At 39.0% G+C, this 17,275-nt stretch overlaps 1 protein-coding gene across 1 annotated transcript in view; it reads left to right on the top strand.

Annotated features, from left to right (window-relative positions):
* The window catches only part of LOC141373456 (uncharacterized), a 322,863-nt gene that overhangs the window by 274,129 nt on the left and 31,459 nt on the right, over positions 1 to 17,275 (top strand). The window contains exon 3 of the mRNA XM_073896817.1: positions 7,333 to 7,426. The gene's annotated coding sequence lies outside the window, so the exon portion shown is untranslated. The remainder of the gene's footprint in view (positions 1 to 7,332; positions 7,427 to 17,275) is intronic.

The raw sequence follows: 17,275 nt of genomic DNA, 5'->3' as shown, positions 1-17,275 counted from the left end.
TTCTCAAATTCCACATATCAGTGAGATCATATGATAATTGTCTTTCTCTGGTTGACTTATTTCGCTTAGCATAATACCCTCTAGTTCCATCCATGTCATTGCAAATTGCAAGATTTCATTTTTTTATGGCTGATTAATATTCCATTGTGTATATACATATATCACATCTTCCTCATCCATTCATCTATAATTTTAGATGGACTTTTGTTAAGAAAAAGATAAACAAGTGTTCTCAAGCTACCATATCTAACCAGAGGTCTCTTTAAAATTTTTTAATGTCAAGATTTCTTGCTTGGAACCATTAGGAACCACTGGTGAAGACTGAGAATCACAAGGGAGACTCAGGAAACTTAGATCTACCTTGGCTTTTGCTCCATCTGCTACAGGATGATTGTGAACCAGCTACCTGAGCTTCCTGTGCCCGTTTGGTCCTCTGTGAAATGAACACTCAGGCTAGATGGTCTCTAGGTCTCCTCTTCAGTGGTACTGCACTCCACTTGACAATTAGAATAAGGATGGGCAGGACTCCTACCTACATAAGATACCATCAAATTGGGGAACAGAAAGAAAGACAAGACAGGGTGCTAAGGAACTAATGCCCAAGTTGAATGGAGAAGCAGAAAACAAGGTGCTAGTAAAAGAAAGGAATCTTGAAGCTGACGGAGTTAAAGTTGAGGCATAAATATTAAAGAAGCTTGTGTCAAGATCCAAGGAATACATGGACGTGGTCCTCGCATGAAAGGAGAATTGACTTGGCAGGAATGATTTAAACAGAAGAAGAAGGAGAAAACATGGGAACCGAGGGTCAAGAAGTAGGTGGTTGTGGTCATTAAAACAGGAAATAACTGAAGCCTGGATATGGATCCTGGCAGCGGGAAGAGCAACGAGAGATTATGTCTCACTTAGAGTGATAGGGATGAATGCAACCATATCCCCCCTTAATTATTTTTTCTGTAAACTACACTGGGGTGTTTCTAATATAGAGAGAACTAAATGTTTCTAATAAAGGGAAATTCTAAAAAGAGTTTAGTGAGAGATGAGGCTAGCAGGTTGAAATATGAGTTCTGAGTGAATGCAGATGAATCTGAAAAACAAAAACAAAAACAAAACAGAAAGAAAACTCTGAAAAGGCTAAGCAAAATAAACAGCGATTGCAACTGGCTGGCTTTCTTCCTTGCGTTTGTGAGTCTAGATAAGGAGCTTTGTAGTGGTGGAAGGCAGTGAAGCTTTAATTGCCTATTAAGTGGCTCCTTCTGTTTATATCCCTTCTCTACTCTGTCTATCCCTGACTTGGCCACTGCTGCCTATGCTAAATGGATTCTGATCAGCTAAAAATCATACAGTAATTTAAGCTGGAAATTTTAGTTAAATCCAGTCAATTCCCCAACATCTTTTCAAAAGAATGAAGGTTTTAATCAGTACAATGCAAGCCATGGGGAATATGGGAGACAGCAGGTCAGAATGTGGGTCAGAAAAACTATAGAGGAAGTGCTAATGGGATAAGGACGCCTGAGCTTTTTATCTTATTAGCGCTTCCCATGTCAAATTAGCAAAATGGTTCAGGCACTAAAGTGTTGAGATAAAATGTTCATATGGTATGTGTTCCCCAGAAGGATTCTCTGTGAGCCTCTTCTAAGGAGATTCAACTTTTCTTCTCTTTTCTTTTTTATCTTCAGAGGTAAGTGCAATTATGTAAGCTAGACACATCTACTTTGTATCCCAGTGACCTCTGTGGAAATACAGATTAATCAGCAAGACCACTGCATTACAATATTCCAGGGGGCACCATTCACAAAGAAGCTGACGTGAATGGTGCCCCCTGGAGTTGTGCAATGCCGTGGCCTTTCATCCAGATAAATTTCCTTGTTGTAAAATGAAGTAAAAGATAGATATTCCAGAAGCGGCGCCTTGAAAATAGACTCATTACTTAGAGTAGTGGTATTTGTTTAAATAGCAGGGGTGCACCTCAGTGTCATCTGATTGTCTTTTTCTGCCCTTTTTTTTTCCTATGGAGGTGTGATTGACATGTGACATTATATTAGTTTCAGGTGTACGATATAATGATTCATTATTTTTATGTTTAAGTTGAAAAAAGATCACTGCAGTAAGTCTAGTTAACATCCTGAGTACCTTTTTCAATATTCACATGCTAGGCCCCTTTCCAGTCCTATCTTTTGCATCACATGGATAAATAATTAGACTTCTATAGGATGTAGAGAATTATTTTAAAAAGCCACTAATTCAATTAGTATATATTAAGAACTTTTCATAGGCCAGAGACCCTGGCCTTCTCTAAGTTAAATGACATAATGGAAGTAAAGCACTTGGAACGGTTTTAGCTCCGAATATCACTATTATTATTCTTGAACATACTAAGCTCCTTCTTGCCCCAAGACTTTTTTTTTTAAAGCTACGCTTTCCCTCTATCTTAGCATGTTTCTCCCCTTTTCCGTACCCTTACCCTCCATAGCTTAATTTTTTTTTTTTTTACCCTCCAGGCCCCAGCTTAAAAATCACTGCCTAACTGTTTTAGCTAAAGTGATTTCTGTCCTCTCTCTCTATTTGTACCTGTCTCAGCTCCACATTGGTTTCCCACATAGCACTTATCACCACTTGTCAGTATCTTACTGATTTATTTACTTATTTATTGTCTGGCTCACCCAAGGATGGGTAATCTGTGAGGTGGGGGAAGTGTGTAAATATTGTAGGACCTCAGACAATCTTTATTAAAAGAATACATGAATAACTGATTGATCACAGCACTTCAATTTTCCCAAGAAAAATTCAGTATTCAGTTCACCTGGAAGTCTGCTCATTTTTTTTTCTGTGCTTTTGAGTCAAATTGTGAAACCAGTTTTGATGGGAGGCAGTCAGTGTGTTCACTGATTTCTTTTCAAATTTGAGAAAGGTTTGAATTCAAGAGAAACATGTTGCCACGTAAGTGACAATTTCTTAATACCTATGGGAGTAGTAGGCTCATAAAACTCTGATGTGCAAGCTCCTCGTGGAATCACAGCAAACACCCTGCAGCCCAAAGTCAAAATACGGAATGTTCAATTATTGTATGTGAACATATTCCTGATTCAATCACACAAATAATATGGTTTGTGTAAATGACACGATAGATGCCCATATGTTCTAATTTTTTAGAAAGAGATGGTTTCTCGGGTGTTTTCTGTACCAAATTTCATTGACTTAGACACTATCAGATGCAATAAATAGAGACTACTATGCCCTGTGTAATATATAAACTGTATACAGCATTGTTTTGCTGTGACAAAAATCAATGACACTCACACTGGTTGAATTTTTACCACTGACTGACGTTCATCTGCAGTGGCCATGATGGCGGAGTCAAGTGGTGTATGTAAAGTTGTCTAATCCAGCCCTTAGCAGGCAAATGGGGAGAGGAACTGATTCCAAGAGAAGGTTGTGTGGGCAGTCACATAGCTCAAAATCAGTCTTCTCCATTTACCAGCACAAAAAAATGTCTGTAACAATAAACAGAAAATAATGATTTGGGGAAAATGCATCTTGCTTCATGTAAACTTTTTATCAAAATACACACTATCTCACTATATATAAGACTATATAGATTTCCTTATGTATCATCACATTCTTTGAGTTTATGAAGAGGAACAGTTTTATTCTAAATAATCTTCCTAGTTTTAATTTTTCCTCTGATGTATACAGAGGCATGCATTTCTGGGGTAATATGAGGAACATTATTTCAATTCTACTCTCTCTTTTCCAGCTTTCGGAATGTCTAAGTCTCTTCGGGCATAATTTCCCTGACTTAAGTTTCACTGGATAACTAAGAGCCATTCCTTCCTTGATTATCCTTGGTCCACAGTAAATATCTTTCTTTTTCTTTCCCTTTCTTCTCTTCCACCTTTTCCTTTTATCTTCCAAAAACCTATTATTATTTTCTCTCAACAACAATTCTCAGTTTCTTTTGTAGTTACACAACTGTTGTGAATATTAATGGTGTCCTTCAAGGAGTATTATTTATAGCAGGAAATATGGGTCTTTGATCAGTGTTTTTTCTTAAATAAAAAGCTCATGCACTGTGGGTAGATTGTGTTTCTCTTATGTTGGGCATTTCGTTGCTCATTTCCATCTTTCCTTATATTACAGAGTTGGAGGCCGTTGGAGACTTTTAAGTTGTTCTTTTTAAAAAGCCTTTTTCCCCTTTATTATGTGATCTCTCTAATGCTGGCCCTGTGTATGGTGATGTCTGCCCTGGTTGGAAATCCTTTCGCTACACTCCCTAAAGGCAGCAAGTGATTCAGGGGGGAGTGTGTAATTTGTTTTGTACCGTGGAATTCCTGCCATGCCTATATGTATTTAGACCACAGGCAAACCAATAAAGTTGTCATAGAAACAAAGCATTTCATGAATAAATCAGTCCATAACAAACTTGTAAACTTCAAACAACCCACTGTGCCTTAACAACACATCCGTTACATACACAAAATAATCATGTTTGTAATGAGCAATGCACAATATTATTCTTTCCCATACATTTGGTCCTGTTTGCCATCTTATATAAATATTCCTTAATGTATTTTTATGCAGCCTGTGGATTCCTACTGAGCTGGAATGAAATAAGTAACTCTAGCTGGGCATGATTATACTGGAAAAGCAGACTTTTAAAAAATGTAGCTCATGATGAAACCCAGTTCAAACAGTATGCTCGGAATACCTACTCAGATGACCAGAGGGGATTGAGACCATGGCTAAGTGAAGTTTCCTCATTTTGATCAACTCCAGTATTCTTTTTCACTTTCCCGTTTCCCTGTTTGGCTCTTAATACCTGTTCTGCATACAGTGTCTTCAGAGAATGTGGTTGGCTGGAGGGGGCAGGAAGAGTAGGGATAAAGGAGCTATTTGAAAAATGACACTGAGTACTTTAAAAAGGACGAATAGTTTCTGCCAGAAACTATCATGACTGGATTGGAGAAAGGGAGCACTTTGAGGAGGAAAAGAGAATATTATTGTGTAAAACTTAAATTCCTTGGCAGATGATAAAAGGACAAGAAAAAGGCACACATAGAGAAGGAGGTCCATGTGATACAAGTCCTCTGGGGCTTGCTTTGGCTTCCCGAACACGACAACTTTTCTTATTTTCATTCTGACTGAAATTCTCTCTGTGGCTACATTTAGGTCCTGCTTCATAGAAATGGTACACTAGATCGCCTAGTAGAGGTATCTTCTATTCCCATGAGTTCAGTCAAGGCCTTTGACCATGACTTCATTGTGACTTCTCAGCCTAATTAGACACCTCCCGAATGCCTGTAATCACAGGAGCCTTCTATCCATATTTTAGGGTGTGGATGTGAATTTTATTTTCCAGTAATTGACTCCACTTTACTATGTTAAGTCTCTCTTTTTGCTCCCCCATGACATCTGAGAAGGTTCCATAACTTTTCAGCCAGTGACAGTTATTAAAATTTAGCCTCATCTATTTATAACCTTAATCCCATATTTCATTCAAAACTCTCTCCTCCACTATCTAAGTGGCTTTAGTCAACCCTCTTACTTTCCCTCTCTTACTCCAAGGGTTTACATAAACCTCTGGGACATCCCTGTTCCTAAGGTCTACTCAGTTTAAGCAAGAGGATGGACAGGGCAGGCTGAGATTTTCTTATGCTACTAGGCAGGCTCTTGCTCATTCTGGTCTCTGTGCTTCTGGTGACCTTTACTATCAACTGTTAGTCTTGCATAGGTGGTGTGCATGGTGTCCTTGGGTCCTCAAAGCCCATCAGCCACTGATGACACCCTCACAAATGGGATGCAGGGGTTTTACTGGGTGAAATAGTGTCACCCCAAAATTTGTGTGGATTTGAACCTATGAAGATGATCTTGTTTGGAAATAGGGTCTTTGTAGATATAACCAAGTTAAATGAAGTCATGCTGGATTAAGGTGGGCCCTAACCCAATGACTGGTAACTGTGTAAGACAAGGGAAATTTGGACACAAAGACATAGGAGAGGAGATGCCCTGTGAAGATGGAGGCAGAGACAGGAGTGATTCATCTACAAGGCTAAGACCACTGAGGATTTCTGACAACCACCAGAAGCTAGGAAAAGGCAAAGAACAATTTTCCCCTAGAGCCTTCAGAGGGGAGCATGGCCTGCCAACACATTGATTTTGTACTTCTAGCCTCAAAAACTGTGAGAGAATAAATTTCTATTATGTTAAGCCCCCAAGTTTGTTGTACTTTATTATGGTAGGCTTGGGACACAAATAGTGGGCTCCATATCTCAAGACTCCCTTTTTAGTTAGAAAAAAAGAAGCCAGGGCCTCTCAGTATCCTTACACACCTCCAGATCAGTGTTCCAAACTGAAGTCATTCTCTTTCCCTAAATCTGTTCTTCCGTGTGTGTACATCTAGCGCAGGGCTGGTGCTCCCCACCTCTGTGACTCCAGCCTCACCCTTGAAAGTCATCAGTTCTACACTTCCCTCTCCCTTACATCATTCCCTCCCCACACTGTTAATTCTTCATTTCCTTCAGAGTGAAATCTAGTTTCTTGAGGTTTTCATGCCTTCATGGTTTGCCGTGTGACTACCTCACTCAGCTTCACTGGCAAGCATATCTGTACATAATACTTTGCTTCTTGTGTTAGACCGCCTGTAGTTCCTCACCCATGCCAGCTAAGGGGATGAGCTCTCTGCTCCTTCCCTGGGCCCCAGCAGCACCCCATGTAAGGTAATCACACTGACGTTTTCTGCTCTGTCTCACTAAACATTAAGGACATCAGGGCAGGTGTTTGGCCTTATTTACATTGAGGTCATCAGGGCAGGTACTTGGCATTAATTTATTTATCTCTGTTCCCCTTAAGAAAAAAGGGAAAGCCTGCTCTGTTTGGAGAAATGAAAGGAAGAAATGCGCAGTGTGAGTAGAAGTAGAGCCAAGGGAGAAAGCTCAAGAAAAAGGGGTTAAAACTAAAGAAAGAGTGGCCTATTATGATGGGTTACTTCAACCCCCTTGGAATGTCAATTTTCCACAAACAGTAAAGGGATTCATAAGAGGTATGTAATAAATACATGATAAATGGGAGAACAAATGATAACATACACAGATGGCTTACTCTGTATCAGACCTATGCTAAGCACTTAACCTGCATCTCTCCCTTAATCTACATGACAGCCCCATGAGAAATATGTTTCCCTCTTATTAATGAAGCAAATGGGGCTCTGAGACATTAAGTAAGTTTTCCAAGGTCACACACTTAGTAAGTGGAAATGGGATTTGAATCCAGGTGTGTCTGAATCGGAAGATTATGATTTTAATGACTAAGATTTGTTGTCCTGTTGTGTTAACACAGGTTCTGATCATTATGGAATATTCTTCTACAACTGAGAAAGTGCAGCTGCTGAATGCAGTTTTCCCCTTATTGGCACAACATCAATCTAAAGTCGGTAAGGAATATCTTCATTAAGGAATATTCTGCCCAAGTTTCATACCTCAGCAATTTATTTAATCTTTGCATCACGGAGAAATGTGCTAAACATTTTTAGGATATTAAGGAGAAACTTTTAAACATTTATGATGTGTATTTCCTTAAATGTAAAACAGAATTATTATTGAGGGTTGCTATAAGTATTACATGAAATAACGGAAAAGACCAATTTCCTTGTCTTTTCTCCACTTTCTCTGGAAATAAAAAGATCAAGGAATTTTAACTATGGTTTGCATATAGTACCTGATAATTTATAAAAATGCCTTCATATCTACTTAATCTCATGGGAACAGAAAATTCATATTAAGATATATTTCATGTAAGATCTACTATTAGGAGTAATGCATCTGACCAGCATATGTGGAGGGGCTGAAGAGATACAGCTTCTGAGGGGTCCTCACCATTAGGCTGGGCCAGATATCCCAGGGCAGTAAGTGCCAATTCAATTCTGAGCAGATACTGTGTTCTTGGCATCCCCAGCCTCCCAGTGATCACTCAACAACTAGCTGTGGACCCCTGAGCACATCAGGGTCAACCCAAATCCCCAGGGAAGCCTCATGAGCTGAGGCTAGTATAAAAAGACTTGCTCTGGCTTATAGTTGTCTCGGATTTAGGTTTCAAAGAATCTAACTTAGACTTTAGACTCTTAAAGTTCTCTGGGTCAAAAGCAAAATCCAAATCAGATTCTTAACCTGAAGTACATATATGCATTTTTTTTCTCAGTTGAATAGCCATAGGATTCAACACATTTTCAAAGTGGTTTATGAACCAACAATGGTTATGGAATATTTTACCTTAGGACTATTCTGAGGATTCTTATCAATTTCTGACTCTGAAGGAGTCTGTCCCCATAATAACCCCCTCCCCAGAAGCACTATGAAGTGCAGTTAACTCTGAGAAACTTTTTGAAGCATTTTTAGGCTTTGTACAATTGCCCTTATTTTACTACTCAGGATTCATTTTTGGATGATAATTGTGGCTTTTGACTATGAGGCTGTAGGTTTTGAGCAAAGTAGACATTTATATATTATGGAAATTCAGGCCACGTTGAGGGTCTATTCATTGAGGCTCTCCTTGAAATTGCCATATAGCCCCCTTCCCCACTTGAATTTCTATAAACACTAAGTTAGAAACGAAATTTACCCACTGAAGAGGGGAGTAAATATTCAATTATTCATCTGTTTTAGGGGGGAATGGTCCATCTAACATATCTAAGACATAATTTTAGTTCAGTCTTTGTAGCCTGAGAGATCCAAGTTCACATGTTGTATTCTTTACATACTAGTTGTTTGAATTGAGAGGTAATGATAGTGGAGATAATAGTATCGCATTCTCAGAATTACAGTGACAATTAAATAACTATGTGGTAAGACTGAGTGCATGATTCGTTGCAAGCATTGTACTAAGTGCTTCACACAAGATATCTTAAACTAATCCTCAAAAGAACCCATGTTAAAGGTGAGGTAATGAAAGCTCAGGTGAGTGATCATTCCAGGCCCCAAACACGGTCAGTGACAGAGCCGTAATACACATCACCTAGAGCATGACCTCGCAGACAGCACGTGCTTACTGCATATTCAATTTTCATCCTCTCATCTGTTCAGGAGAAACAGAAGCCTTGTGGAACAAAGTTTGACTTTCTTTTCATTTCTCCTGGCTCCACCCATCCAGCCCCTGAACTGCTCCTTGGGGCCTCACTCCATGGTTTCCCCTCTTTCCAGCTCTCTATCAGAAAGGCGGATAACTTACTGAAAGGCATCTGCAGACATTATCTGGTAATTAGGCTCATTAATTTTATAGGAAATTCTTTAATTTTCTGTGGGGCCATGTTCTTGAAATGCATTATCTCCCTTTTATGACTTTGCTTGCCTCGGTGTCAGTAGAGATTAAAGGTAACATGCCCTGCTGGGAACAAACACAATTTTCCAGCAGCTGCATTTTGTTTTCCTTAATAATTAACAATTGCTGCTGACTAACCCTTGCAACATAAAATGCCCACCTTATCGCAAAGGAGTGGGCATTGGTTTGAGGAACTCACAAGGGATATCAGAACAAGAAGCATGATTAAAGCATTAAAGATTTAGAAGTTGACATTAGGATGAAAGGTGGAATTACAGTAAATATAACGCTGTTTAACATTAAATAGAATGTGTTGTACTTGAAACAGTTGTTCATTTCAACATTAATTATTAAGGGAACCTGACAACTCATTTTTAATTCGCAACTAAAGACACAATTTCTTGAGATATAAATACAACAAAGGAGCTCAGAGGGTTGGTGCTTCTTTATCGTTAATGATTCCATGTTTTTTTCCTTGATATAATCTATAAACAAATTAGAATGCAATATGCCTAAATTGTATAAACCAGGCATAATTTGTGGCGAGCTGATACTATGCCACTGGACAGAGGGATTAAGAAGTAAGTTAGCTTATACTGGAAATTGTTTCACATATTCCTCATTATTTCTATTTGAGGATTTTCTTGGAGATACACAATTTAAAGGGCATTTGAGGCAAACTTTGTACTTTATGTTTTAAATCACTTTTCTTCTGGGGGCAGGGAAAGCATATTCATCCTTTACTTTTTAATGAGAGACAAAGAACAGATAATAGTGCAATCAAATATACATTGTGAAATTGATAACTATTCAAATTGGATTTTAAATTTACTGTCCATTAGAATCTGCATGCCGTTTGGTGAGTAAAACTTTGGAGGAAGTTCTTGATGGCCAAATGACGTTGTACAAATGTACTTGCAAGAGAGAGGAAAGGTGGCCCAGTGAAGGAATTTATGGTGGGGGAATTCACAAGGGCAATTTCAGTTACTCTTTCTGGTAAAATACAATAAAAGTCAATACTGCCAATGAGTGATTATGATTTATTTTTCACTTTAAAGAGTGTCTTTGGATTGGTATTAGAGTGTTCAACTTAGCGGGGCTTGGATACCTTTATTGCATAACTGGAAGTTGTAAAATATTTAGGATCGTCATTAAGAGTCTTCGAATTTTATCTATTTCAAAATAAACTGAAGTATGAAAAGGACGAGCAGTAAGTTACTGACAAGCATGTACTTTCCTTAGAGTATGTTTCTTTACTTTCCTCTTGTTTGGGTTTCTTTCTTATGTTATAGTTGCTCTATCTGTGCTGGGAAGGAAATATCTCTGATGTGTGATAGCTCTCAGTATATTTAACATATCCTCACACACTGTGTCTGGGAGCTTGGGCTAAGTTATACTTCAGTAACGAAAGACCTCAGAATGTGGAGGCTCACATTAATGAAGGTGTATTTCATAGTTATGTTACATCTTCACTGAGGGTTGGCTCTTTACTCTGGGACTTGGGCTGAAGGAATATCTTCAATCTGAGATGTTGTTAGCGTCATGGCAGAGGGAAAAAGAAAGAGTGCAGAATCACTTGATGGTTCTTAGAGCTTCTGTTTAAAAGTGTCATGTGTCACTTCAGCTTAAATTTTATTGGTCAAAGGAAGTCACAAAGTCAATTCTGATGTTACTGGTATAGAGAGGAATAATCTGTGGAAAAGGCAACTGCTCTCGGAAACAGTAATGAAATTTGCCTACTCCCCACGTACACATATCCTGAAGTTTTTCTATGGTTATATAATTTGAGACTGAGATATATGAATGAAAGTTTTTTGAGGGGATTTAGGCTGAGGGCTTGCACCCCATCCTCCCTCTGCTAATCTTAAAAGGAGAATTATCATTGCTGATTTTTATAGTAGAAAAGAATTCAATAAAAATGACTTTTTATTTAGAAAAATCAAGCCTCGATCAGTGTGCTGGGGTTGTTGAGAAAGCAAAATTCTGTCAATTGACCCTGCCCCTCAGGAATATGGATCAGAAAAATTGGATAGGTCCTATCAATTGTAGCATGTGTTTATACTACCATCCTGAAATACACATCTAGAATTAAGCATACCCTATGGCTATTAGGTTACTTTCTCAGTGTGAAAGTAAGATGAAATAGTTACTGCAAAATATAAGGTCATTACCCTATATGGATAAAGGGGTAACTGCCCCTGAAATGGTTATAAGAACCTCATTTTACAAAATAGGAAAATAAAGCATATTTATGATGACAGAGAAGAATTTTTAGAATACCTCTCGAATCGTGTTGTAGAGTTTGCAAAGTGCTTTTACAAAAATCATCATTTGAGTTATGCAGGGTATATATTATTAGTCTCATTTTCTGTGTAAGAGAATTCGGGTTCAGTGAGGTTAAGTAACTTGCCTAAGGAAATGACAGACCCGCCTGGGATTCAAACTCAGACTTTTTGCTCTAACTCTAATATTCTCTCTACCAACATAAACAGCCTCCCAATACACAGTGCCATGTCCTACTCACTCTCATTGTGGGAGGGAACAAGACGAGGACCAAACTGGAAAATACATTACAATGGAAAAGAACATGGACTTGAGTGGAATCCTGGCTGTGGTACTTCAGTTGATGTTACATTTTTAGACAGGTCACTTCAGCTTTCTGTGCCTCAGGTTTTTTCACCTGCAAAATCAGGGAGTTGGATTATATTTTTTCTCAAGGTCTTGTCTTAATAGTACTATTTTATAAATTTAAAAACTTACAGTGTCTTGTCATTCACACTGACCCTCAGGACCAAGATACCTACCAGATTAAATAAGAAAATGCATTTTCCCTGGCGCACTATGTAAAACCGCCCTGATGTTGTACTGATCAGCTTTGTTGTTGCTGTTAGTACAGGTAGCTTAACTTAAGCTAGGGAGGCAAAAAAAAAAAAAAAAAAAAAAAAAGATTCATTGAGTCATGTAACTTAGAGTCCAAGGTAACACAAGCTTCAGGTAGGACCAAAAGCAGAAATTCAGAAAATGTCAGCCCTTGTTCTCCCACTCTCTTTTGCATGTGCTTATTCTTTCTCTCATGCTTCCTTTCTCCTGTTCTTCTCTCCTTTCCTCTCATCGCTATTTGTCTCTGAACAGCTTTAGTTTTCCTTATGGTTAGCTGTCTCTTTTTCATTTGTTGATATATGGGAGATGTGGTTACTGGTAGCTCCTAGAGACGTAATTTTCCAGCTTCTAGAACATAACATGAAAGACCTCTTCTCCAGTCCAAATTGAAAGAGCTTTGGGACAGACTCTGATTGGCTTAGCTTGGATTACCTGCCCTCTACTAGACTAATTACTGGCAAGGTCAATGTAAATTCTGATTTGCCAGGCCTGTGTCACTTGCTCAGCCCATAGCCATGTATTTGGTAGGCCCTGTAGAATCACACAGGGATGAGGAGTTTCCCAAAGAAATTGGATGCTGATACCAGAAGAATGGGGAAGGGGCTGTTGTGAGAAAAGCACAATAAATACTCGCTGCACACAGTAAACATACATCTGAGTTGTCTCACTTGGAATAGATCCCTAAATGAATGGAAGAGAACTTGATAATGAAGCAGAAAATATTAAGCCTCAAGATATGAGAGTATAAATATTATCATGGATGATACCCAGGTCATACTGCCCAATCCCTCCAATAAACTAAAGAGCATACAGATAATCTATTTTGACAGTATTCTTAATTTTAGGAATTGATCACAGCACACCCATACTTCCTATAGGATTCCATAAGAAATATCGCATATATAATTCTACTCTGTTTCCCAAAGCCTGTTTTATGGACTTCTAATCTTGGAGTTGTGAGAGAAAGGTTCTATGACTAAATTCTGTTGAGAAATGCTCCTTATTATGTCCATCCCTGGAGAAGGACAGACCTCATACTCTGTCTTAGCACATTTAAGGGCATAATAAAGAGACTGTTTAAACCAGCCATTTCCCAAGCACATTTGATTGCAGAACACCCCAACCACACACACAACAAAGAAAGAATGAAAGAAAGGTAAGAAACAGAACACTTAATGATATCCTGCAGAAGTTCCTTGGGTGGAATTTTGGAAAATGGTGACCTAAATCAATATTGAAGCTGCATATATTTGTCTTATATCCCCTGTTGGGACAGGAAATTCTTCTAGTACTTCCCTGTTGTTTAGAGTTAAGACTTCTTTCAAATTTCATGAGAAGCAAACCAGGTTTAAGTTACTTCTGCATGACAAATATGTTAGAATTTACCAAATCTGTAAACTCTTCAATATCATAAATACAGATCCTGGGATTTAGAGGCAAACAGAACTTCAACATTATCACAAACTTATTGCAAAGAAATTATTTATGTGCAAGGGAATGTGTGGGGCATTCAAAATCTAGAGGTGAACAAGACAGATACAATGTCCTTTGGATTGTGTAAATACTACTAGCATGTCCTTTCATCTTTGAGCTTCACTCCCCCCACATGTAAAATTGCAATAATATTACACACCTCTCAGAGCTGTTTTGGAAATTACATGAAAGAGTGGTTGTCAAACTGAACTTAATAACTATTAGAAATGTTTAAATTAATTTTCTGAGCATTACTGAGCACCTAGCATAGGTGCTAGGTGCTAGAAGCAGGGGAATTAACAACAAAAAAGAAAAGTGATAGCCTTGAGTAGAAAAATGCTTACAAAAATCTCAGGAAAGAATATAACTGTTTACAAAAAGATAAACAACAAAAGGCAGCAAGTAGCAAGGACCAAATGAGGGTCCCAGACATTAAATACTACAGAAGCTCAGAAGTGGGAGAAACCTGTTCAAGGGTGTGAGTTCACACAAGACTTTATGGAGTCTCTGCACCCTTGAAGGAAGCAAAGAGGAGGGTGAAGAACGAATAAGGAGAGGAAAATGGCATAAACAAAGCTATGGAAATGAGAACAGTCGGGTTTTCAAGGAACAGTGAATAGATGAATATGATTGTAGTGGATGAATTTGGGCAGCACAGGTAGAGTATAAAGCTGAGTGTATAGATTGTCCTGAGAATGAAACACTTTGAATGCCAGACTGAAGCATCTATGTGCATAAAAGACATTAAAGATTTCTAAGGCAGGAAAGTGGCATAACAAAGCTAATTTTTTCAGTCAGGTAATATGGCCTTTGTGTGCAAGGACTTAGGCTTGGAAGGAAAATTTTAACATTTAAAGCTTTCTGGCTGATATACTACATTTTTTTCATTGAAGCTCGGTTTATAATTAAAAGCAAGTAGAAACTAAATGTCCCATAATGGAGAATTGGTTAAATAAATGGAATATACAATGGAATATAGCACAGCCACAAAAAATCATGCTTTAGAAGAATATAACAGAAAAATGTTCACTGTACTGAAAGCAAGTTACAAGACCACAATATACAATGTGATCTCACTTTTGATAAAAACATATGACTATATAATCAGAGAAAAAGAGGTAATAGCACATAGCTTCTCTTTGGGTGGTAGTGTTATGGATGGTCTTTGTTTTCTTATTTTTGCATATCTACATTTTCTAAATCCTCTACAGTAAGTTATATTACTTTTATAGTGAGGACAAAATCTATTATAGTTTTATAAAAGCTGACCTAGAAAAAACCCTGTGGATTTCTAGACTGTGTGGAGTGTGGGAAGCAGAAAAGGAAGTGGCAAAGGAAATAAAGAATTCATGTAGAATCAGGATTACACACCAGCCCGGCAAGAAGGGGCTAAAACTGGAGCACCTGCCAAAAGTGGAGCTGTCTGAACTCTCAGAATAGGCCTTTGGGTTTGGTGATATGAGTCATTACTAGCTGCTCCTGAGAAGTGTTGTGGAGACAAGCAGGAGAGAGTGTAGTCATTCCGTTGCTTAAGATGTCTCATAACTGACTGTACAGCCAGCCCCTGAGCATGCCCGTTTTGGACCGGGACACGGCCTCCCCAAGCTCCTTCTGCACTGGGCAGCCATTTTCCGGCTCCTGCCCTTGCAGTAGATGGCCATCTAGACTGTTACAACCATTGCAGACTCCCTCAGTGCGGCAGGTGCCTCCAGAGATTGTTAAATGCAGACTCCTGGGCCCAGTCTCAAACCATCTGAATAAGAGTATCTGGGGAGTGTGCTTTTGAAAAAGCCTCCAGTGTGATTCTTAACGCACAGGCAAGTGACAGAACGTCTGCGTTAGGGTGTGTGCTAAACGCCATGGATCTGGACAGAGAGTCGGAGAGGACTGAACCTGGGAGTTTATGTAAATAGCACAACTGGGTGTTTTAGTCACGAATCAGTAAGTCCAGGATGTGGAGAAAATATCCTTTGGAATCCAGCAGACACCATGGCATGTGTCCTGGGAGCCTTTTGGGGCGGGGCAGCAGTACACAACCAGAAGGTAAGAAAGGGCTTGGCTCCTGGGAGTGACAATCTGTGGGAAGAAGCTTGCAGTCACGTTTCCCAATTGGCCTGAGCTCAGAGCTAGTGCAGCTCCCCTACTCAGAGGACCCCAAGCGGCAAGGACAAAGAAATCAATGCACTGAGGCTCTCTACCTGTGAAACTAAAAGCTGTTATAAAGTGGTCAGAATTAGATCAGCCAAAACGAGGGGCCTCTTGAAGAGAGGCTAATCAGGATTCAGAGACCAGAGGTTCTTATCGAATCAAGAGAGGAGACCTCAGGGGCACCCATCCATCCCTTTATAAAACATGTATAAATAAATTGTGCTGGATTGTATTATGGTTTCCAGTGATTTGCTATCCGTCCCGTAAAAGCTTTATATTCTCCACCACCCACTGACATCAGGCTTGCCCACGTGACTGACTTTGGCCAATCACATCTAAGTGGAATTGACTAAGCCACTTGCTCACAGGGATGTTAAGATCTGCCATCTGGTTCTGCCATCTCTCCTCTCTTTTCTTCCTGGCAAATATACTTCTAAAAGCATTCTGGGGATTGCATATCTTCCAGAAAATCTGGTTATCCCTAGTCCTTCTGCATTGTCCACATACGGTGCTAAAAAGGTGCTAGTCTGCTCTTGTCATTTACAGTAGTAACTCCCCTCACTTGAGAAGTGGGTGGACACCCAACTGATTTCCCTTTCTGCCTTGTGCTAAGCTAAGGATCTTTGCTCTGACATTCCCAGACTCCTCTCTTCCTCCCTCTGATAGCAGCAGGTGCACATTCTTCAATACAAGGGACAAGGGACATACTACTTGGAATGTCAGAGAGAAGTCTTCAGTTTACTTAATGAAGCAATCTACTCTTTGAGATATTGCTCATTTTGAAGCACAGACCTCCAAATACTGCTCCTGGGATCTAATTCTTAAAGTAAGGGATGACAAGGATCAAGTCCTCTCTTCACCTCATATTACCTCTTGAGGTAGAGGAGATTTTCATCGCATTGCCAAGAGTCGAAAGTAGTGTGAGACTCCCAGGTAGCCAGACATCATCCGCGGCAGTGAAACTTTCACTAGGCTTACGAGGTTGCAGTGAGGAAAATAATTAAATTTAAAATAAAAAAGACATCTACTAGCCCTCTTTTACAAATTCCAGAGATGGCTAAGAGCCTTGCAAAAAACACCCCATTGCATTCTAGGCCAGTACCAGGAGTGTCCTGATGATGGCTATTTTTGAACTAGTGGTGCATGCAAGGAAAAATGTGCTTTGAATGTAGATGAGTAAACAACTCAGTTCATAGAAATTTGAATTACTAAAGAAACAATTTCTACATATTTCACCTTTCCTCCCATATTCTCACCAAAGCCACATGGTTAAGAAAACAATCTGAATCTGAATACAGATAAGCTAACTACTCTAAACATACCAAAAAGAAAGAAGAAATGTAAGAAAAAGATTCTTTAACTAGAAAGTCTTTCTCCAAGTTAGGAAATTTTGTAGGATGTGATGCATTTTTTTTCTATTTTGCTTTTGTGGTTTATTTTTGTTTGTTTTCACTATGTACCGTAAGCA

Source organism: Callorhinus ursinus, unplaced genomic scaffold, assembly GCF_003265705.2.
Source record: "Callorhinus ursinus isolate GAN/ISIS: 27379988/994484 unplaced genomic scaffold, GSC_fseal_2.0 scaffold9, whole genome shotgun sequence".
In the NCBI taxonomy this organism is placed as follows: Eukaryota; Metazoa; Chordata; class Mammalia; order Carnivora; family Otariidae; genus Callorhinus; species Callorhinus ursinus.
This window is presented reverse-complemented; position numbering and strand designations above follow the sequence as displayed.